Raw genomic sequence first — 23,514 nt, 5'->3', positions numbered from 1 at the left:
TGAGCATTTCTTTTTCTCACTGGCCTGACTTAAAAACAGAACTAGTTCCTAGGTCAACCTGGCTCTGACTTAGAAACCGGACTGCGTCCGGGATTGGATTGGGTCCGACTCAGAAACCGGGTTGGGTCCAGGGTCAGAATGGTTCCGGCGTCAGACTGGTTCTGACTTAGAAACCGGACTGCGTCCGGGGTGGGACTGAGTCCGACTCAGAAACCGGGTTGGGTCCAGGGTCAGAATGGTTCCGGCGTCAGACTGGTTCTGATTCAGAAACCGGACTGCGTCCGGGGTTGGACTAGGTCTGACTTAGAAACCAAGCTACATCTGCGGTTGGACTGGGTCTGACTGAAACTGAACTAGGTCCAGTGGAGGCCTCGGGTGAGTAAAATTTTAAGGCTGAACAATCAGGTTAACCTTGCCAAAGATAATCCTAAATTACAGTGGCCACAGGAGAAAACTTTTAACCATTTTAGATAAATATTTACTGAGGTGCCCTAGAGATAAAGGAGTCACAGCAAAACACTCACCGTTAAGGGTAGAAGGAAAATTTGTTTTTTCTTCCTTTACAGTTTCTAGTGACCAGGATGAAAGCCCCTGGAACAGCCCACTCACTTTGGAGCCTACGGATCCTGGGAAAACTGGCAGACACCCGCAGAGGGTGAGAATTCCTACCAGCTCTCCTAGGTGTCTACTGTGGTGCCTGATCAAGGGAAGAAGGTAAAATTTCATGTTGTCCCTTCCTTTCCAAATTTGGATGGGCAGACAAGAAAACGTGTTCGAATCAGATGCTCGAATTGTGGCTTGTGAATTTTTCTTTCAGGTACCCAATGGTTGTGGATCCTTTCTTTCCCAGGAGCAGCTATTGCCTTCCGGTTTGTCTCTTTTTTGTATCCTGAGAACTCGACAACTATCAGGCCCAAAGATATGGCCGAATAGAAATGTGGGTTGCACCCCGCTTGAGGCTAGGGCCCTACTAAGTATTGCCAGCTCTTCGGGATTATCCGAGGCTTCCTTTCTTTTGGTTATCTTTCGGAGTGGTTCTGGATCTTGAGAGAGTAATGTCCTTTGCATCCTTTTTGGAGATGCCGCCTGCCTCCAAGGGGTTGTTAAATACCGCCAGGAATATTTACTATTTGTCCCAGCTGAAACCCGACAAGATATTTGAAGGGATTTTTTTTTTCAGTAGCCAGAAGTTGGCCAACTTGGCAGCCATTAGTCAGAGTCTAATAGGACTTATAGCCTTTCCCACTAAGCTCAAATGAAACTACAAACCCAGTTTATCTTTTAACAACATAAAACTTCCTTCCTTAAATTTTTAAACTTTCTTAACATTTTGAAGTTGAGGATGTTGCTACAGTAATGTTTTTGTAAAAATGAAAGTTAAATAAAACCACTTGAGTCACATTTAATGCTCACTTTTTAAGGCATATAATAAAGGGCATTTAATTTACAATTTCATAAAACTAATATTACTCATTATAATTACTATATCAGTTATATTAGTAATTATATTCTAATGAATTTCTTGAATAACTGCAAATATACTTTCTTTCAAAAAAGATATAGTTAATAAAGAGAACATCATATGTGACAGTAGTTTTCTCCATTCCCCCCCACCAATTCCTCCAAAATCCCAAATAAACAGAAGTGAGTTGAAGTAAGGGCAACCCTTATTTTCTGTGTTAGTGTTCAGTGGTGAAGAGAATAGCAACCTAACTGAAATAAATTTTGAAGTACTATTCAGTTTGCAATTGTTTTTAAAATTGTGTTCAGGGACGTCTAGATGGCTCAGTGGGTTAAGGGTCTGACTCTTGTTTTCGGCTCAGGTCATGATCTCAGGGTGGTGAGATCGAGCCTCATAGGGTTCCATGCTCAGCACAGAGTCTGCTTATCTTCCCTTCTCTCTGCCCCTCCCCGCACTTACGTGTGTGTGCCTGCTCTCTCTCCCTCTCTCTAAAATAAATCTTTTTAAAAAATGAAATCAAATCAAATAAAGTTCAAATATTTTGTAATTAACAGTCTACAAATTACAAAAAATTTAACCAAAATAATAGGTTCATAAGATTACAACCTGCCTGAGTAGGATCAGTCTGGTTTCAAACCTGCTTAACTTTGCCTTACTTCCCAGTCCACGCTGACAATGAGCATCTTGATCTCTTGCTAGAGCTTTTCACACCCTGTAATAGACCAGCTCCTTTCTTTCTGAATTTGCTTTTTGCAGACCACAAAACTTATTTATGGTAAAGAAATCATTATATGTATTTACTGTGAGGAAATTTCCTCTAATTAAATTCATGCTTTTTTTTTTTTTTTTTTACTCTTATGGAGGCTAAGAATAAACAGTACTAATGGGAACAGATTTAGGCAGATTAATTGATTAAAAAAAATCTGTGGTGCTAATTGCTCTGCTTCTCTGAAAAAATCCTGGGATTGTCAAAAGCAGGGTATATTCATAGGAATATGTTAGGCATGTGAATATTATCCATTGTTCATGTTACATCTTCAAGTAAAAGACTAAGAACCTCTTTTGAGAGAGACCATTAAGATTTCCTCAGTCTCTTGACATTCTGTGATCCAGAATGCTTCAAGCACATTCTGAGTAATTAGCAGATTCTTGACTTTTATCAGCCCTGCCACCATATGAAGATTAAACTAGATAGAATACATTATAAATACAAGAATATATGTTTTAAATAAAATGTGATTGTTTCTCAATTCAATAAAAATCTCTTGGTTTTTATTGAATTGTTTTTAATAGCTACATATTTTTAATATGTTTTTATTAACATATTTTATATTTTTAGGTTTTTAATAGCTACATATTTATACTTTGTTTTATTATGGGCTAAATTAAAAAGTATTTACCCCTGATTCTGTCATCTAAAAAGAAATGTTTCAAGGCACCAATCACAAGGGGCGCTTGGGGAGCCTAGTTAGTTGAGCATCTGACTCTTGATTTCAGCTCAGGTCATGAACTCAGGGTTCTGAGATTGAGCCTTGTATTGGGCTCCACACTCAGCACAGAGTCTGCTTGAGATTCTCTCTCTCCTTTCACTCTGCCCCTCTCCTTGCTCTCTCTCTCTCAAATAAATAAATAAAATCTTTAAAATAAAATAAAGGCACCAATCATAAGACTTCCATCTGATGTTAAGTATTGCTAAGCATAACTGCTGTGAAGAAAAAGAGAAGTTCATTATACCTTCACAGTTTCCAAAAAGTTCATTTAAATCTGCCAACAGATATTATGGAGGTTTGTGAAATCAAAAACGTTGAATGTAAAGGGAATTGGACAGCCTTTCACTGTTAAGTGTGAGAAGTATTAACACTTTACAGTTTACATGAAAGCTGCCTTTCCTATTTTTAAACTTTTCCTCTTCAGGCTCACAATTGTTTCAGGAATCTACCTGCTGTGCTTGTTTTTAGTGATTGTATAGAATAAGCAAAACAACTGTTTTATGTTGAGCCTATCCTGCTTCACCTAAGCACTGCAATTTCCATGTCCTCTGCATAAATTATGCAGAGGACATGGAAAATCATATTGAGTCTTAACGTATATTTTCTCTTTAAATTATGCATCTTAATAGCTCTCTTTTTTAGAAAAGAAAAACTGTGGTCTGTAGTAGGTATTTCTAATTATTTGTTCAATTCAGCTCTTGATTGCAAAATCTAATAATTACATATAAATTGGTTCTTTTATTTTTTTCCCCACAGCATTGGCACTCAAATTATAGTTTGCATGTGGGCAATGCTAAAATGCAGATTCCTTACCCTCACTTTCCAGAGATTCTAATTCAAAAGGTCTGGAGCAGGTCTGCATTTTTATCAAGCTCCTAAACTCTAGGTAGTCTGGCATATATTTGACAAAATGTCATTCTAGCAAATTGAAGCAATAATCTGAACATTAAGATTTACATATTCATTCCTACTAATTTCCGAAGCAAAAGGCATTTTCTCTTCAGGGATTTTTCTCTTTAAGGAAAATCAGCTTTCTCTGCCCAGCCCTCTATACATGGGCATAATAGAGAAAACAGGAAGAACCACATTATTAAATGACAGTATAATGATCAGTTTTAATAGACTGGTAATCTCATTTCCCTGTTTCATGCCTAACTACTGCAGTGATTTTTCTTAAACAAAATGAACGATGACCACCCTCCAAATCACAAAAGCCGAAATATAAAAAGTAAAACTCAACAAATGCTATAAAAAGCCAATGGATATTACATATAATATAATCTTTGACACCTGGATTGGCAAAATTTTAAATATCCAAACTTATTTCTAATATTGGCAAAATCAATGGCGTGAGTAATATGATAGTATCTATCAAAGCTAAAATCATCATAATCTTTTATCCAGCAATGTTACTTATAATAATTTTTCCTAGACAAATAAAACACATTTATTAAAAGTGTATCAAGAAAAAATTAAACTATTCAGTAGTAAGAGAATACTTAAGGAACATATGGTTCAACGACCTGTTACCCCAAAAATCTTAGTAAAGTTACCGAAGTGACAATATGACAATATAATTGAGTTCCTAGTGGAAACTAAAGAGTTTTGCATAGGCTTATTTCAGACAATTGAGAGATGTACCTTTGAGCAGACTAGGAGTGCTTGCTGACCTAATGAAGATAGCAGTCCCATATTGTTGTGAGTGGAGGGTGGGGTTCTGCATGCTGGAATCCAAGGGGCAGGAAGGGAATTTCTTACATAATATACTTTCAAGATTTGGTGGTGGTGGTAGGTAAATATTCCAAAATTTCTACAAAGAAGCACGCATTTGGCTATTTAATAGTAAATAATAAAAAAAATCTATTAGCTAGCTATCTCCCTATAATAGTGAATATTATGGAATAAAATTCAATATAAGAGAGTTATATCTTGGAAAATCATCTAACAGGATATTTATATCCTGAAACACCTACAGATAGTTTCATTTATAAGGTTATCCAGGGGAAGAAAACTCGAGACAAGTGCTATAGAGTGGTTCTACTCAACTGTAAAAATATAAAAGTCAAGCAAAATTGAGAAAAATTTGGAGGATGTATTGCCGTCTGATGTGCCCTTAATATGTGTTTATAATCTTTGAATAAAAAGAATTAAGAGTATAGAATTTTAGTATTAATATGTAAAAGATTGTTTTGAACTAAAAAAATGCTTTTATGGGAACTATGGTTCTCAATACATATTATTTATTCTAACACTTGAGAATAGGAGAATCCCCTGGAACCTGATCAAACACTATAAACCTGAGCTAGAGCCAGAATTTGCTTTTCCTAAGTATAGACATTTTTTACGCGCCTTGTGTTGTTCCAATGGGAAATGGATCAGTTATCATGCATACTTCTGTTTGCAATTCCTTAGTGTGTTAGTGTGATAGACAAGAAAAAAAATGCAACTTTTTGTTTAAAATCAAATGCTCGGAAAAAAAAAAAAAATCAAATGCTTAGAAGCAGATAGCCAAATGTTGAAAGTATTTCAGGATACCAAACAGTATAATTCTCCTACATGTATCATTTTCAACATTTAGTTCTCTCTTTGGAAGTTGTTTTGCTCAAAACTTCACAGTCAGTTCAGTACATTTGTTTTTCTTTGGGGAACAAGATTATTGTTCTTCTTGTGGGTGCACAAAGAGGAAGGTTATTGAAATCAGTTATGAAAGAGGGAAAGAAGAGGAAAGGAACTGGGAATGTTTTGATTTTCTGGAAATATACAGTTACAACAACAACAACAAAAACCAATCTGATATATGTAGCTTTTATTAATGCTCACTGGATAAGTTACAAGAGGATTCTAAGACATTCCCTTCTATACTTTTTTCCTTTTAAATCCCTACTTTCTTATATAGTATAACATTTGAGTTAATTCAATTAATTGTTTAAAGGAAAAATGTGATTTTTAAAATCTGGTTCTCATAAAGGAAGGGAGTAGAGATCCTAGGAAGCTTTTTCAAACTTGATTTGCCATCCCCAGCTCTCGCTTCTCTATTATAACAGTTCATTCTTCCTGGAGGAACTGAGAAATCACTAATGTTCTCTCTTGTAGTTTCGATAGGCACATTTCATAACATTTCTTAAAATATCTCCATTTATTTTCCCATCTAGCTGAAATTCCATCACACCTTTCTGTACTATAACTCATCATATGTATATATTTATTTCTGGGCTCTTCTATATTTCACACACAACCTGATACACTCTCTGATTTAGATTTTAAAATCTTTTAAATAATATCCATTGTTTTCCTTATGAGCAAATAAAACACTCCATCTGAATATTTTGGTTAGAATTTTTCAAAATTTTTTATTCAAGAAAATAATGATTAAGTGAATGACAATACTGTGACCACTACTAATAACAAATGAAAATACCAATACAGCATGATATGTCAAAACTGTAAGAAACTGCTACTCTACTTTGTGGACTACCATCCAGCCACATTATGCAACCTATAAATTTACAGATTGGAAAACTTTGGAAAGAATTGACGAAAAGTATTGACAAGGCAGTGATAGGAATGTATTATTAATATAATTTTCACATATGAAAAGCTTTAACCTTAATTAAAAGTTTAAAGAAAAAAAGAATAATTAAAATAAGCAAATATGTGGATTGCCCAAAGCAATCCACTTATAACTTCTATTCTCCCAATCATTTCAAAAAGGAAAATGATTACAGTCATTAGAGTAAAGGGAGAAAAACATGTTGAGCACGTTCCATGTGCCAAATACTGCTCTAAGTACTTTACCTGCATTATTTTAGTTAGAGATCTTTTATAGACAAGAATAAAAGCAAATCTCTTATTTGGGAGAGAGTCCATATGTAGAGATTTAGCATAGCGGGGCATTTGATTTGTGGAAATAGATAACATTTAGTACCTTTGTGAGAAGCTATACCTTTTTGGTATGTAAAGAACTAGAAACATGCTTTGGTAAATCAAATTGCTGTGTGATGAAGCAGAAGAAAGAATTTCATTCAATAGAAAGGGCTTGTCAGCTAAGAGGAAGACAGAAGTTTAAATCAGCAAGCACTACAAAGCAGAGGTGCCATAACAGGCAAAATAGGCTGTGGCATACAGAGTGGTAACACAGGTGTGGTGTGGGCTTTCGGTCAGGCAAGACTTCTCACCTGAAGTGCTTTTTAAACCAGCAGCAAAACTATGAGGAAAGGAAATAGTGTTTGTGACAAATGAATCTGCATCTACAAAGTCTTCTTTGGTTTCTGTGAAAACTATTAATAGAACTGATCATAAAACTTCATGAAACAAAACTACTTTTCAAAAGACTACAGGAATAGAAATGAAAGTCTTATTCAAGACTGATCACCAGCTACATTCAATGTATGCACAATATAGAGTTTTAATTGTCCTGTTCAAAGAAACTTAAGGCATGTTTATTGCCATTGCTTCAACCTCTGAGAAGTGAATGTGCAAAAAATGACAGGGTAGCAGTGTTTAATTTTTGATCATGTCTGATTAATTTATCCAAAATCTGAATTCTTCCCACCACATTCATTACTAAACATCTCCTGCCTGGTAATGGAAGAGCCTCGAATGAGGTTGTCCTATTTCTGAAATTGCTCTCCTGTGGTAGTTTCTCAAAAGAATAAGCAGAATGAGGACCAAAGTGAGATCATGTCACTGCTCTGTTCAAAATAACAACCTTTAATTTGATGTCATAAAAGATACCTGCCCCCACCCCATAATCATCATCACTACTCTCTGGCATTGGCTTCCACTACTTTCTATCACTCTCTTTTCTCCAATCTCCCTGGCTCCCTTGCGTTTACTGAATGTGACAGAAATGCTCTTACCTCAGGGCCTTTCCCCTGTTGCTTTTCTTCTATCCCTCACTCTTCCTCGGGTATCCATTTGCCTGCATCTTCAGCTATTTCTGTGTTTGTTTCTCAAATGTCATTTTGATGAGGTGCCCCAGATCACTATTTTTAAAGAGCAGCTAATCTCGTCACCTCCCTGGTACTTCTTCTCTTCTCTTTGCTTCATTTTTCTCCTAACACTTATCATGACTTGATAAAAATCTTACCTTTATTTTCAGTCTCATCTCTCTCAAATGTAAATTCCATTTAAAAAGGAATTTAATTTTTGTCCCTTTTGTTCTCTGCCAGATCTTTGGTGGCTAAAATAGTATCCGGCACATAGTAGATGCTCAGTAAATATTTTTTGAATGAGTAAATGGATGATGTTAACATTCTTTGAGAAATTTAAATTCAGAATCATGTCTGTTCCCTCCCATTCTTTAATTCTACTTGTCTCTCCCTGAGTCTTTGATTCTTTTGTCAATTGCATTTCACTCACAGCTATTAACTTTTAATATTAATATTTAGGGCATCATTTTTTTTCAGTGGAGTTAGTACAACAGATACTGAATCTGTTTGTGCAGCCAACCTGCCCCCTTATAAATATTCATTATGTGTATATTAATTTAGATATAGGTCCAAATGCTAATTCTTTCTAAATGATAGTTCTGTAGAAATGTCTAAAACTTCTCAATGTCTTTCCACTAGATAAAGTACACATGGCAAAGTATGACATTTCAGGCCCCTCATGAGGTAGCTCCTTACCTGTGTTATACTCTGTATGTTCCAGTTAACAAAACTGCTTGGCTTTCTTCCAGATGGCTGTGATGTCAATGCACATCAGCCACTCAGATCTCCTTCAGACTTCTACAGGAGCCACAGTTGGGCATAGTCTTTAGTGGCTGTGCATTGATACTGAAGCCAAGGTTCCCTGGGCTACTTCCTATCAAAGGCTAACAGTGGCAGGAGGACTCATGCCTTGGCTCCCAGCTGTGCCATTAGCCTGGCCAAGTTTTTCTCAGACCTGCACTGAGTCCTGAGTCTCTTCAACTCCTTACCTACCTCAGATTTGAGACCTGAATTTGAGACCTCTGGGTTTTCTCTGTCTTCCCCAAGCTCTTTCCTCTTTATCCTTCAATAAATCTCTTGTAGATCTCTTCTGATCCTGTTGCTGCTTCTCTTGCAAAATTAGAATATTGGTTCATTGATCATCACAAGCGTTAATGTATTTCAACCAGTCTTTGCTCTTCCTACAATGCCTTCCTTCTCTTTCTACTGGCCTAAAACTTACTTGGCCATAAAGTGGCAAATTCAAGGACTCAGTTGTGTCTCATATATATATCCCCTCTGTAATCTCTCCAACTTGTGAACTTTTATAAAAAATCTTTTATTATAGCTCTTCCTGTATAATATCTCATCCTCCCATTGGACTTCAAGCCTCTTGATGGCAGGAACCATGTCTTATTTATCTTCATAAAGTGTAAACATAGCACCTTGGAGGTTGTAGAAATTCAATATGTATTTGATGAATTAAAATGCTGAAGGTCCTTTATTAAGAGAGAGAGTGAGGCTAGCATATCAAAATAAAGTACTATTTATGATCTAGAGCCCCTCTTCACATTTATGAATAAATCTTTTGTAACATTCCAGTAAATCAGAAAACAGTTTTCTACTACAGTTATGTAGTGGCCAGTCTGGATCTGGTCCACAAATAAGAAACTAAGAAAATACCACTTTACAATAGTGGACAAAGTGGAAGGCTCATGGGTGGTTAACAAAATCTGCATGTAATTGGTACCAGCCCTCTAAAGTATGTTAAATAAATACTAAAGATCAGCATGAGGGGGCTAGAATCAAGGATTTTGGAAGAGTGCAAAAGGCAAGGCAGTTAGGATACATTTATCATGTAGGAAAGAAAAGTTATATTAAGAAATTATAATATTCAGAAATCTATTACTATTTTACTCTTAAAAATAGGATGAAATGAGGGGCACCTGACTGATTCAGTCACTGGAGCATGTGACTCTTGAGCTCGGGCCTATGAGTTTGAGCCCCCTGTTGGGATTACTTAAAAAACAAAATTAAAAAGAGACTATTTAAAAAATATGATTAAATGTGTGAAACATAAAATTGTTTCTAAATGTGTTATCTTAAGTGGGAAAAGAAACACTATCTTGGTAAATTAATAAAATTTGCACTAATTTAAAATGTGATTTTATCATTCCTAAATCATTGTCAAAGCACTCAAAATTTTAACCAAGTACCCAATAAATTGTAATATTTTATTCTTATTAATATATTTCACATAGGCTTCAGAACACAACTTTGGGATTTTAGTGGAAAATGTGTGAAAAGGCTATTTGAGTTAAAACTTTCAAAATCACATTTCTAATGGACACATGGCTACATTAGCAACATTTTTGGCCTGGTAGTCATCGTTCCAAGGTCCCTCTTTATGTACCACTCTGACTTGGCCATTTATTAAACTATATTTCTATGAAGTGTTAGTTTTCAGTCTACTGCTGTTGTCATGTAACTGTAACCACTTTCTGCATTAAGGGGAATTAGCAAATCAAAATCAATAAAACAATTTGGGATTTCAGAAGGAATTATAAAATAAAAGCAAAAAATTTTTTAAAGATTTTATTTATTTGAGAGACAGATGGAGAGAGCATGAGCAGGGGGGGAAGGGTAGAAAGAGAGGGAGAAGCAGACTCCCCACTGAGCAGGGAACCTGATGTGGGGCTCCTTCACAGAGACCCTGGCATCGTGACCTGAGCCAAAAGCAGATGCTTAACCGACTGTGCCACCCAGGCACCCAATAAAAGCAAATTTTTAATATTTAGGCAAACTGCCTTGAAATCAACTGCCCAGTGTTAACAGCCTATTAGGAGGGTAGTCAACAAATATAGTCACTGCTGAGTGGTTAATAGAAGTGTCAACAAAAGCACAACCTATGAATTAACCCATTTGTGAAGAATATTTATTTATATTAGGTGTGATACAGGTATCGGTGCATTATAAACACCTGAAATTATTTGTGTGATCTTGTTATAAAATCTAATGAAATAAGTTTCATTATTTTGCAAAAAGTACAGTAACTTATTGATTAGCAAACTATTAAAGCATTGTCTATCTATCTAACTTAATGTGAGGTGTACTTATAATAAGGTAGTAGTGATGATAAAAGAAATCTCTGATTTAATTTTGGAAAAAAGGAATACCCATACCTAATTGTCCTGGAGTTTAAACATTGTTCAATTTATTATATTGGAAATAGTAAGACTGACTCAAAGAAATGAAAAGACAAGAATATAGAGAACATTGGTAATTCAAGAATGAATTTTGTGTAAAAAACGGTTATTTGTGGTGATAATACTTTAAGCAATGTAATGATTTTTGTTTGTGTTGTTTTGTCATGCATTTAAGCAAGTACATCTGTGGTTAATGCAGTCTCATAGAACTGGATATTGTTTTATATGATTAATTTTGGGGTATGTTGAAACCCTACAAATGTAATCTGTATTCACTTCCCGGTACTGCAAAAATTTTGTTCTTAAAATGGTAAAATCTGTCCTAACTTTAGTATTAAATTTATTATTAATATCTGAAATGTAACATTTGTACTCTACTGAATAGTTTCCTGGAGACTGACTGGAACTAGGAGTTCAACTATTTTACTTTGTCAGATTTTTCTTAACTGTCTTTTAATCAGTGATCCTGTTTGGCTGCCTATAAGATATAATTTAGGTGTTGTACACTCATGAATTTTGCTTAATATTTCTCTGGGTTGTGGTTTAACTTTTAAATCAAAACTTCACCAATTATTTCATTTTTTTTGTCTTCTACTATCCCTTATTCTAGATTTCAAAGTTTTTCTCAGATTTTGGAGAAAAATTACCTAGTTAAAAAGCCAAATTTACAAATGGTACTTTTTTATCATCCCCAGGTCTCTGTTGCCTCTTCAAAAAAAAAAAAAAAAAAAATCACAAATATATGTTCTCAGAGCTATACCCATTTACAAATTCCTAAATATACAGACCAAATAATTTTACAGTGCTATGTTTAGATAAAAATTACCAGCAAACTTCTGAAACTCTGTCTTTTCAGACATTGATTTCTACTTGATCTTTGTGAAAGGAAAACCCAAGTCTAAAAAAATACTAGAATGTCTCTGGAGCTCTCCAATGTACCAAGTAATTATTCAAATTAGATTATAAAGCTAAAATAAAATTAATGACAATGATCTTGAATCCTGGTTAACCAAGAAAAAGGTTTTCTTTTTTTAGCTGGATAAGATTAAAGATAATAACTGTATAAAAAGTACAGTTAATCTCTATGAATTGAAAATATATTCTGCATCTCATTCAACAGAATATACAGATTAATAATTTATGTTTTATTAATGTGCATTTATTACCTCTGTTGAATTCCATTTTATAAAGCTTTGCATAATTAATGTGGTATTTTAATCATGTTACAATAACAAAAGTCAGTCTGGAAACATAACTGGGTTAGGTACATTTAGTGATGTCTAGTGGGAAGCATTCCTATATCAGCCTTAAATAACTAATTAGAGCAACAAAAAAGGTGTCACTAGCATTATTAAGAAAAGAGGGTCTATATATTAATTTAAAATATCAGCCTCCAACTGGGTAAAGGAAATTATGACTGTTTAAAATAAAGTATATACAGAGAATTATAGGAAAATAATCAGTTTTGTGGCTTTTCGTTACTAAGTATCTTTATGAGACATCATGAGCCCAATATGGGTCTTTTTGTTTGTTTGTTTTTTAAATCAAGAGTGTTGTTCATTTAGCAATAAGAAAGAAAGTTGACAAGGAAGTGGGCAGCAGAAAAATAAGCTCAAAGGACTCCTTAAATGGAACATGTCAGAGTATACATCATGTTAGTACAAGACACTCTGAGAGCTGCATCCATGTAACACCAGAGAAGGCTGATTTGAAACCTGCTCTTATAAGATTCCCAATATAAACATGATGCAACTCAATTTATTACCATGTCTTGGGAACACTCATTTTGAAACAGGTTGACAATTTAGTTTGAAAGAGAATTTTAGTCTGTTTTAATTTTCTAGCCCATACAAATCCCATCTAAATGTAGGGCCTGTATTTAAAGTTTATGCCTCACTAGCTCCTGGTATATGTTGTCATTTAGTCTTATACTTGGGAGTATATTACTGATTAGAAGTTAGAAGTTTTATTAACACATACCCTTACTATGGGGGGTCAAAAGTTATAAAATTTTACTTTCTGTGTTTTCCTTTCAGAGGAAAAAGTCATTCTATGAATGAAGACTTACACCAACAATTTAAAATGGCTTCCTGATGGAAATATTCCCAGTACAAAAATAATCAGGTAGAGTTCTGTAAATATCACCCTTGAGAATGCTAAGAAGCTTTCTATTCTCTACAAAGAAGCAATACTGTAGGTCCTTAAAGAAAGATTGTCAACAACAACCACAAAAATAACTAAAGGAAGCAAAAGAAAAACTAAAACAATATACACATACAATGTGCAGGCAATTTTCAAATATATGTAGAATATTGCCATATGAACTGTAAAGTTCAAGTATTTACAAGGGAAGGGTTAAAAATGAATTAATTTTGGCCACTAATAAGCACTGTTGACAAACAAGCATTGGAAACTTAAAGTTTGTCAATACTCATTTCACACCAACGTTATAAAGTGCTTATTTAATTAAGTGATACCCATGATCTAAAGAGAAATATTTCTCAAATAGGGAGAGACAAATTATTGAGTATGCTTATTTGATTGAAGAAAATACTTTGAGATTTAATTTTTAATATATTCTATTTCTGTAACTAATAGGCAATATTCCAAAAAATGAACTCACCTCTTAACTGAATGAGTTTGTCCAAAGGAACTGCCAAATGCAAACAACCAGTTGGGGTCGACAGATTAGTATTTTCTTATCAGCCTAGTTAACAAGAATGAGTGCCCCAGAGCCTCATCACTTATACAGGTCATTTGTTAAAGTGCAGTTTCTCTATCTGTAAGGTGAAAAACAAGACAAAACAAAACAAAATGCTCCTTGACCCCAAAGGACCCTAGTAGCCAATCCTGTGAGACCAAGCTGGATATAATCTACAGTTTTCTTTCTAATCATCTTATAACTATGGAAAATGTTAACACTCTACTCAGGCAAATTCTATATAGGCATAACTATAGTTGAGAACAAACCATATATCCTCTATAGACTGTTTAATGTTTTTATTTTTAATAAGGAACTTAAAAGAATTTATTCTACAGGTATAAAGATCTTAAATCATGTAACTGATTAACAAATTATGTATACAGGCAGGGTCATTTATACATTTCCTACATGTATGAATTGTAGTTACCATGATTTAAATAACACCAATATCCCAACAACATGGCTCAAATTTCAGATACCACAGTGGCTGACATACAGTTTGTAAAGTTACACAGTATAAACTTTGCTGCTAGCTGTTCAGTCCACAAATCACTATGTATTTATCAGTGACCACTCTTGGTACTTCGTTCAAAATGCACAGACAGCAAAGCATATAGTTCTATTGCCTTCTGTCTCCCAGTGATAAACCCACATGACATTTTATAGAAATGGGTAACTAAAAGAGGCAGTTGGCCAACAAAGATGAAAATACAGCAAAGAAAAAGTGATAGCATTACAAGTAAAATTTGGATAGAATATAAATGAGTTATAGAAGAAAACTGAGTGTGGAGTGTTGATCCTGTTACTGTTCAGGAGACTTTAGATCTACAGCTAGAGGAACTTAGGGAAGGCAAAATTATTAACGTAACTGAGAGAAGTAGCTGTGAAAGAAAGGATGATGATGTCCTGGAAGAAGTGATTCTGGCAAAAAGGTTACAATAATGGAACTCTCAAGAGACTCTAAACCACTGAGACTGCAATGGATAAAATGTTGCTAGCTGGTCCACACTTGGAAAGGAGCATGACAACTCACTAAGACATAGAAAAGATGCTGCTCTAGGGCGCCTGGGTGGCTCAGTTGGTTAAGTGACTGCCTTCGGCTCAGGTCATGATCCTGGAGTCCCGGGATCGAGTCCCGCATCGGGCTCCCTGCTCGGCAGGGAGCCTGCTTCTCCCTCTGACCCTCTTCCCTCTCGTGCTGTCTCTCATTCTCTCTCTCTCAAATAAATAAATAAATAAAATCTTTAAAAAAAAAAGAAAGAAAAGATGCTACTCAAATTCTATGATGAGATGAAAAAGGTAAGCACTCTTTAAATTACTCTTGGTAAGTTTTTGTTTTTGTTTTGTTTCATAAAGAAACAAAATACTTTAATCCTCAATGTTTCTGAGGTTTTAAATTTCAGTGTACTAATAAATAGTAGTTTTACCATTTGCTTATTTCCCTATACCTGTATAGCCATCAGGAAAAGAGTTTTCAGTGTTTGGGGAAAAAAGTGACAGAACAATTGTATTTTTCCCATCAGTTATTAAGATCTGTTTGCAGAACCTCAGCTAACAGTCATTTTTAAGGTCCTTCCCCAGTGTGTAACACCAGGACTGCCTGTATTTCAAAGAAGGGGCTTTACTAGTCCCTGTGCTAAAACCCTCCACTAGGATTCTTAGTTGTAGGCCTTAAAAAAGTAGTTGATATGCTCCATGAAAGCAAAGATTAAAGGATATAGGAATAAATCTTCTTAGTACCAATTTTACAAATATGTTGAAAACCCCATTTTATTCTAATCTACAGAGAGAAAGGTTTATGCTTTCTAATCTTCCTTAAGAAATAAATTTTAATATAGTAAGTAATTCAACCATTACTAGAATATAAATGGTAAATGCAAGTTCTGAGTGTTAAAAATATTTTCAGTGCTCATCTCTTAGTCTCTTTGAACTGTAGGACGCTGTGGCACCATAACACATTCTCCCTCCAAGCTTTGTTCTCAATTGGCAAACATTGGCTGTCCATGCTCCGTCCTCCTGTTACACACACTTTACTTATACAACACAAGCCAACACGATTTTTCTTCTGATGTCTTTTGGATCATCCTAAGCATCATAGACATTTTCATCAGTGATGCCAAGAGAACTGGGAATATGTTAGTTTACTTTTGCTTTCTCTGTTGCTTAGTTGGCTGCCTCTGCAGCAACAGAACAAAAAGAGGATCATGCATGAAATACAGCTATTATTTATGAGAGAATGGCTGGTTTTAAAACAAGATAGATGGTTAGTATTCCGTGGATATTCCCCCACCAGATTGTAACAGTTCTGAATGAGGTTAAATTGCGAGCCAAGACTGTCAAAATTTTCTCTTGATATAGCACCAAAATAGCCTGATCAGCCCAAAAGCTGCTGAGCCTCACTATTAGGAATTGCAGCTACTCTGCAATGTGAAAGATAGGGGATTTGGTCTATTTCATCATTTTGTTTTTTTTTTTTTTTCCTCCTAGAGTTACTGCCTAAAGAACAAGAATTTCTGCTTGAATGACTTGATGTGACATTTATCTCTAGTTCTGTGGATGAGGTCATAGTGTTATTTAATATGCTGTGTTAACTCATGTTTCTTGGATCTCAAATCATTTTAGACTGCAGTTCAGTTTTACCCAGCTTCTAGAAATGGGTATGCAAACAAATTCAGATAATATCCTGTATCAAGATTAGTCTGCAGGCCATCCATTCATTCACCAAATTTTATCAAGCATCTACTAACTATGTCCTAGTGATTCAACTTTCATGGACAATTCAGTAGTGATAAAACAAGGTTTTTTTTTTTTCTTTTATATCTTCTTCCTGATTTTTCCTTATAAGGCTGATATAAAATGGCTTAGAATTTTTACAAAAGTCATAAGAAAACCCTGATGATGAGCTAAGTATCTCAACTAATAATGTCTATTCATTTATTCACCTATTTATTTATGTTCTCAACTAATAATGTTTAAACTTTTGACAGACTGGCCACTTGTTCTCCCCTAAAAATGGAGAGTTATTGCTATGTCCTAGGAGGTCTTAAGAAGACTTGGCACGAGAGTATAATTGTCACTTCATCCAGCAGAAAACGAAGTGTTTAATAATTTGAAATATACACAATATTAGGGTTCAGAGTGCTTGAGTTGAGAACAGGGCATTCTGAATTCTGTGAGACTGGTTTCTTTATCAAACATATGTTTAAAAAATATTACTGAGCAGCTTAGAAACACAACTCTAGCTATATTCCAATGAAAAGAATGCTATAAGGAACTCAATGATTGTCATGGAAGTCTCTGACATTTGAATTAATATTTCAAGTATTTCTAATATTAATAATAGAATCATATTTAATTTTTTAAAAGATTTTATGTTTAAATAATCTCTACACCCAAGTGGGGCTTGAATTTACAACCCCAAGTTCAAGGGTCACATGCTCTATACTGACTGAGCCAGCCAGATGCCCCAGAATCATATTTAATTTGTGGCATGGAAGAAGAATGGTAGCTATAAAATTAGACAATATAACTAGAAAGATGACAGAATTTACTCTATATAAAATAGACACATTCTGCCTTCTTTTGTGTATTCATTGCCTTCATTCAAATTTTTTTCACCTAAGAAAGTTTTAAGGTTGTTTTAGACTATATATGCCAAAAGAAGGAAGAGTAAAAATCATTAATACTGTCTGCACTATTTTCTAATATCCAATTCCACACTCAGAGGCAGAATATTATAACAACAAGAAGGAACAGTGTGTGTGGAGGATGTATAATTAGAGATTCAAATATCACTTGTCTTCTTTCACTTTAATTATATACAAGTACAGAAATATAATTGCTTATTTATATAAATTATATTTTTATTTGGTTTTTTCTAAGTTTGCTATTTATTTACAAACCCTCAATTGTCCTTTCTTCAATGATGAGATCACAGTAATTTATCTGAAGAACTTAATGTCTCTGGTGAATGAATCCAAAGGCTTCAGTCAAGTTCCATTCAATAAATTTTTATTGAACAAATTTTTTCTGAACATACACCATATCCATATAATGCACTAGACCATGAATATATATGAAGGATAAGCAAATTTGCATTCTGCCTTCAATCAATATAGTTTTGTGAAAATTATGTAATTTCCTTTTATAAAAAGTCATACTGTAACAAATAACTAACTCCTGAAATAGAATTATTTAGTCACATGTTACAAATGAAATTATTCTAAATACACAAGGGAAGCTACTTTTATAAAGAACCTCTTCGGTCAAATAATGAGTCCTCTAGAACATGAATATTCTCCCCCACATTTACCTGCATTTTAACATTATTTTTTGGTCCCTTTTCAAGTGGGGCAAAAAGTACCAAGTCCATACTTGGTGTCACTTCTTTACCCAGTTTGTTCCTGGAGCTTTTAGTGTACCTGTAAGTACAATCAGTCACACCTGTCATGGATCAATTTACTAGCATCCCAAATTCACAAGATTGTCCTTATTTTTCTAAATTCCTTCTGTGACCTCTTCCCTAGCTCAAGCCAAGATGTTAATTAGTCTGCAGAGGTCTTAGTGTGGTCATTCCAAATCAACCTTTGCCCGCTTTGCATTGACCATCACCTCAAATGATTAGAATAGAAAAATTTTAAGAAACCAAAATAGGTTCTTGCTAAGTATCTGTTGAAAGGGTAGATTAAATGATGACTAATGTTGGACAAGAATATTTTAGGGCAGTCTTTCTCAAATTTTAATATTTATTTGAATTATCTGGGGGAACTTGTAAAAATACATCTGATTCATTACTTCTGAAGCGGGACCTGATAGTCTCCATTTCTAACATGCTTTCAAGGAATGCTTATGTTGCTGGTCCTCATCAACACTTTAAATAGGAGGAATTTGGGGCACTACTGTAAAATTTCATTATTGAATACATGTTTCTTGACTGTAAACACTTGGATTAAACATCCATCAGAAGGCATAATCTTTCACTGAACTTAAAAATAATGATGCTATTTGTTTCTTATTTGGTACTCACCGTGTGCTTACCACGTGGCAGGCATTTTAAAGGTTAGGAATTTATAGATTCACTAAAGGGTGAATAAAGAATGTTGTGCAACTTTAAGAGAAAAAAATAGTATTTATACTAAGCGTTACCAGCTATAAAAGCAAAGGTTGTATAAAATTACAATGAAGTTCTGAAATGCTGAAGAAGAAAAATGAAGGAAAATTGTTAAGCTTGAAAGAAATATGAGAAAAAGAACATATGCTATTACGTCGAGTGTATGTTCCAATCACAAAAGACTTGAATCAGTCACATTTTAGATGCTCACATTTGTTAACTCTTATGAATAACCTGATGCAAGTACTATTTTATAGATGAAAAAATGGAAATATAGGTAGGTTAAATCACTTGGTCTAGGTCACACAGCTAGGAGCTGTTAGAACCAGTGTTCACATAAAGTAATTCTATAATCTTCTCTGAAATTATTTTTCTTGAACATTAGAGAGACTGTAGATCTAAAAGTGTGTTCTCATTTTTAGAACTTAATTGTACTTTTCCTCAATCCTTGATGTTATATGTGACAGTGGTTATAAAATGACTCAGTTTCAACTTCTTTCTCCTTTGCTTCCTACAGTGTTTCACTTTGTTCCTCCTCCAATGAATTTGTAAATTCATAACATCTTTGAACTCAAGTATTAATTTAAATAAATTCTACATCCCTTTGGTGCAATGAAATTTAAAATCACATATGTTCTTTATTTAAATGACTTAAATATTATAAAAGTACATAAAACTGAAGTTCAAAACAAAATCTATGTCTTATCTACACAAAAACCCTCATGAAAAATGCAAGAGATGAAGCTAATATGGCATAGATTTTGCCAATTTAAATCTACACTGTTCGAAATTACAAAAGCTAAAATTTATAAAGCTCCAACTACAAATATTATCATGTTTTGTTGAATATGAGGATTGCCATGACTTATACAACTTGCTGTCAGTGTCGTTCTCTTACGGGTACATACAGATTTTAGCTTACATGCCCAAGAATCTTTGATGGCAGCCACAACCTTGGAATTTGTTCATATTCACTTTAGTCTGTCATATGTTTAATCTTCCAACATTAATCAGATTATTAGAGACAAATGTTCTACATTTCAATCATCCTAAGAAACAATTTCATAAATAGAACGACTCTAGGCTCGAGTTTAGACAGCAGGGTTGGAGCACTTTTTAAAATTGCTTCCTGATTTCCGCCTTGCTAGGGTAATTAATAGTTATGATAATAAAAAATCAACATCTGTATGTGCTCTGTAATTGACAAAACACATACAACATCTTATATGACTATCATGGATCAACCAGAAGGTGATATGAATACTTCTCTTTACATATGAGAAAACCGAGGCTCACAGACTAAAGGGAAATCATTCTGAATTCAGGGGTTGTGAATCAAAATGCCACTGCTGTTCGTTACACCGTGGTTATCTTTTCTGCATATTAGAAATCTTATATCAGTTATAGACGGGCACTCAAACATCCTTTCTTTACTTTTACAACCAATACAATTGTGCCTTCAGTATCTCCTACAAGGACACAGTATATTGTTGCTGTCAGATCATTGCCTTTGACATCACACACAGCTAATCCTGCTCTACCCTTTATTAGCTGCCTCATTTGCATAATGAAGATACTAATAGTCATATAAACATTAAACTTACAAAACATATGTAAAAATCAGTAGGCTATTTAACTCTCTGGCATGGTTCAAATTGTAGTGGACATTTGCTGTCAATATTGCCTCTCAGGTATGTCAGAGACACCTTATCATTTTTTTTTTCCCGATATCACTTAGAGTATCAATTAACTAGTGACTCATGATAAATAAAAATAATCATGTACTTTCATTCCCAATAAAATGGCTTTAAGTATTATTTATTGGTTATTGAGTTTCATGTTCTTTCAAATTGTTTTCTAATTATTTTCTGAGGTATAATGTAATCCTTTAAAGGAATATGTTTTACTTAAATCTAAAACACAGAAACAAGATTTAAGATTTTGGACATATGTCAAAAACAGTTCCAGAGGTTCTATGCTGGAATTACCAATTTTAAGTAAACTTATTTTCATCCTGATCTTATTTTTAAGGTAACAAAAAACCCTTTGTCTACTTACTTGAATGGTTCTTATTTTCTATTTCTTAATATTCACATCAAAGATCTATTCTATATCTAACTTATGAAACATACATGGAAAGTGATCCCAGTCTTTACTGGCAGATTTTTATTTTAGGTATTTCACTTTATACTCTATGGATTTATAGTACTCAATCTGTAGCCAAGTCAAAACGTCAATAACATGGCTTATTATTAATTTCTTCAATAAACCTATACCGAATTGTAAAGAAAGTGACTCAATAACAATATACCTGGATGTATGTTTAGCTATTAGAATCCAGGCAAAAACCTAAGGGATAAAAGCAAAACCTCATATTTAAGGGCCCACAGAGATTTGAACTACTTCCACCCCATAACTCTTTCCACATAGTTTATTCCCCCAACTGAAGAGACAGTTATAATGCCTAATGCCTCTCCAGCCCTCCTTGATGGTAGCATACCTTGTTTGCTAAAGTTGTCATCTCAACAGCACTAAACCACATGATTTCACCCCTATGTTATTTCATTTTATTTCCCATAAAAAGCACAATGAGAAATATCAGAAGAGCCAGAGCTTTTACTCTCCAACTATAATGTTCCAGTTTTATAACACCATTAAGTTTCTTACAGAAAAATAATAACGTGGGCAATGTGAATGAGTTTCTCATATTGGCTTCAGCGTTTCTGAGGCCCAACCAGCTATTCAATTCACTTACTGACTAGAATTTCGGTTATTTAGTGATGTAGATTACTAGACCACTAGGTAAGGGGGGATAATATCTATAGTAACTTCAAAATAAGTAATTATGCAATTCAGTAACACACTAATAAGATCTGAGCTAGGCATGTTTGACCCCAAAAAGAGAACTTGTTCCCATTTGAAACCCAAAGAAGTAGCTATTAGAGAAGTTTAGTTTATTAGTGAAAAATAAGATTTGATTAATTTGTCTTTAAAAGAGCAAAAATAGGGACGCCTGGGTGGCTCAGTCGGTTAAACTTCTGCCTTCAGCTCAAGTCATGATCCCAGGGTCCTGGAATTGAGCCCAGAGTTGGGCTCCCTGCTCAGCGGGGGCGTCTGCTTCTCCCTGTCCCTCTGCCCCTCCCCCGGCTTGTGCGCTGGCTCTCTCTCTCTCTCTCTCTCTCTCTCTCGCCCTCTGACAAATAAATAAATTCTTTAAAAAAATAAAAGAGCAAAGGTATCAACTATAATCTTAGGGCTCTGAACCAAAACAAAAATGCCTCAGAATAACACTTCAGATACAGGTATGCTAATCATTTCTCTGAAAATCATCCTTGCTTCTTTTTTTCTCATGAGGAGACTAATTCACCTATTTCAATACAGCTGATTTGCAGTGATTCCAGCTCCTGCAATCAATACTGCCCTGTAAGGTGGCTACAGTTACAGACAATGGGACTTATGAATGGGCTGTTGGCCATTAGATGACATTACAATATAATTCCTAAGTAATATCTATAGCAGTGATGGGCATGAATTCAAATCATGAACTAGTGAGAACTCTTGGTGAAAAAGCATTTCAATCATTCTAGCTACTTCTTATTTTTCAATTTCCCACTCCTGTAACCTAGCAAATTTTACAAAACCCTTCTTTTTGGTGTCATCATTTCCACCCCTAGGCTAGTGGTCAAGGTTAATACGGGGAGGAAAGAATAAAACTGACATTTATGGAAGGCATTCAATGTGTTTCATGCTCTAGATATTTTGTAGCATTTAACCCTGATTCCTATTCTGTGTTTCTTTATTTTATAGGTGATGGAAATAAGATTAAGTAAGCTTGCCCAAAGTGATAAGGTGACAAAGTGACATAAGAATACCAAGATACAACCTATGTCTGGCATTGCTGTGTTGCCTACAAAAAAGACCTCAGACGTTCCTGCTTGGTTTTTTGCCTGCATAAACATACTTAATAAAACAGGCATAAATCTCTCTCTCTCTCTCTCTCTCTCTCTCTCTCTCTCTCCCCCCCCCCGTCTGTTTTTTAAAAAATAATGTCAAGCTGGTACTTTGATTCATGAATCTCTTCTATACAATTTCCAAATCTTATGAATTTTCTGAATTTCCTTCTTGGGGAAATACAACCATTTACCATTGCTGCCTTCCAACTAAAAGTGGTCCATTCTCTTCAGGTGTCTTTTTTTGAAGATTTTTTTATTTGAGAGAGAGTATGAATGGGGGCCAGGGGGAAGGTACAGAGGGAGAAGCAGACTCCCCACTGAACCAGGAACCAGATGTGCGGCTCAATCCCAGAACCCTGCAATCATGACCTGAGTTGAAGACACTTAACTAACTAAGACACCCAGGCACCCCTCCCTTCAAATGTCTTATCAATTTGTCTTCCCAGCACAGAATTTGGCCAACACCTCAGACTAAAATCAGTAAATAATACTTTAAGAACCAAAAAGCAACCCTTAGTTGAAAGTCAAGTTGTCTCCCTCAGCTGATGGGAAAACTATGAAACATTCGGCCCTCCTTATGACATATATTTTGATTTAAAATCTTGAGAGGATTTTTTTTTCAAAAGACAAATATTCTTTCAAATTGTTTTGTTCATTTTTACCACCTTCACTGAAGCAT

General features: G+C 34.7%; 1 protein-coding gene and 1 long non-coding RNA gene across 12 annotated transcripts in view; one reads left to right on the top strand and one right to left on the bottom strand.

Moving 5' to 3' along the window:
• PCDH9 (protocadherin 9) overlaps positions 1 to 23,514 on the bottom strand; it is a 918,360-nt gene that overhangs the window by 760,735 nt on the left and 134,111 nt on the right. The window lies entirely within an intron of this gene.
• Positions 252 to 22,846, top strand: LOC113919373. Its single transcript, XR_003518973.1, has 4 exons — positions 252 to 375; positions 567 to 714; positions 13,105 to 13,192; positions 22,690 to 22,846. It is a non-coding gene; the product is annotated as an uncharacterized LOC113919373 (long non-coding RNA).

This window comes from Zalophus californianus, chromosome 3 (assembly GCF_009762305.2).
Source record: "Zalophus californianus isolate mZalCal1 chromosome 3, mZalCal1.pri.v2, whole genome shotgun sequence".
NCBI classification, from domain to species: Eukaryota; Metazoa; Chordata; class Mammalia; order Carnivora; family Otariidae; genus Zalophus; species Zalophus californianus.
The sequence above is the reverse complement of the archived record's forward strand: the minus strand, read 5'-3'. Positions and strand labels throughout refer to the sequence as shown.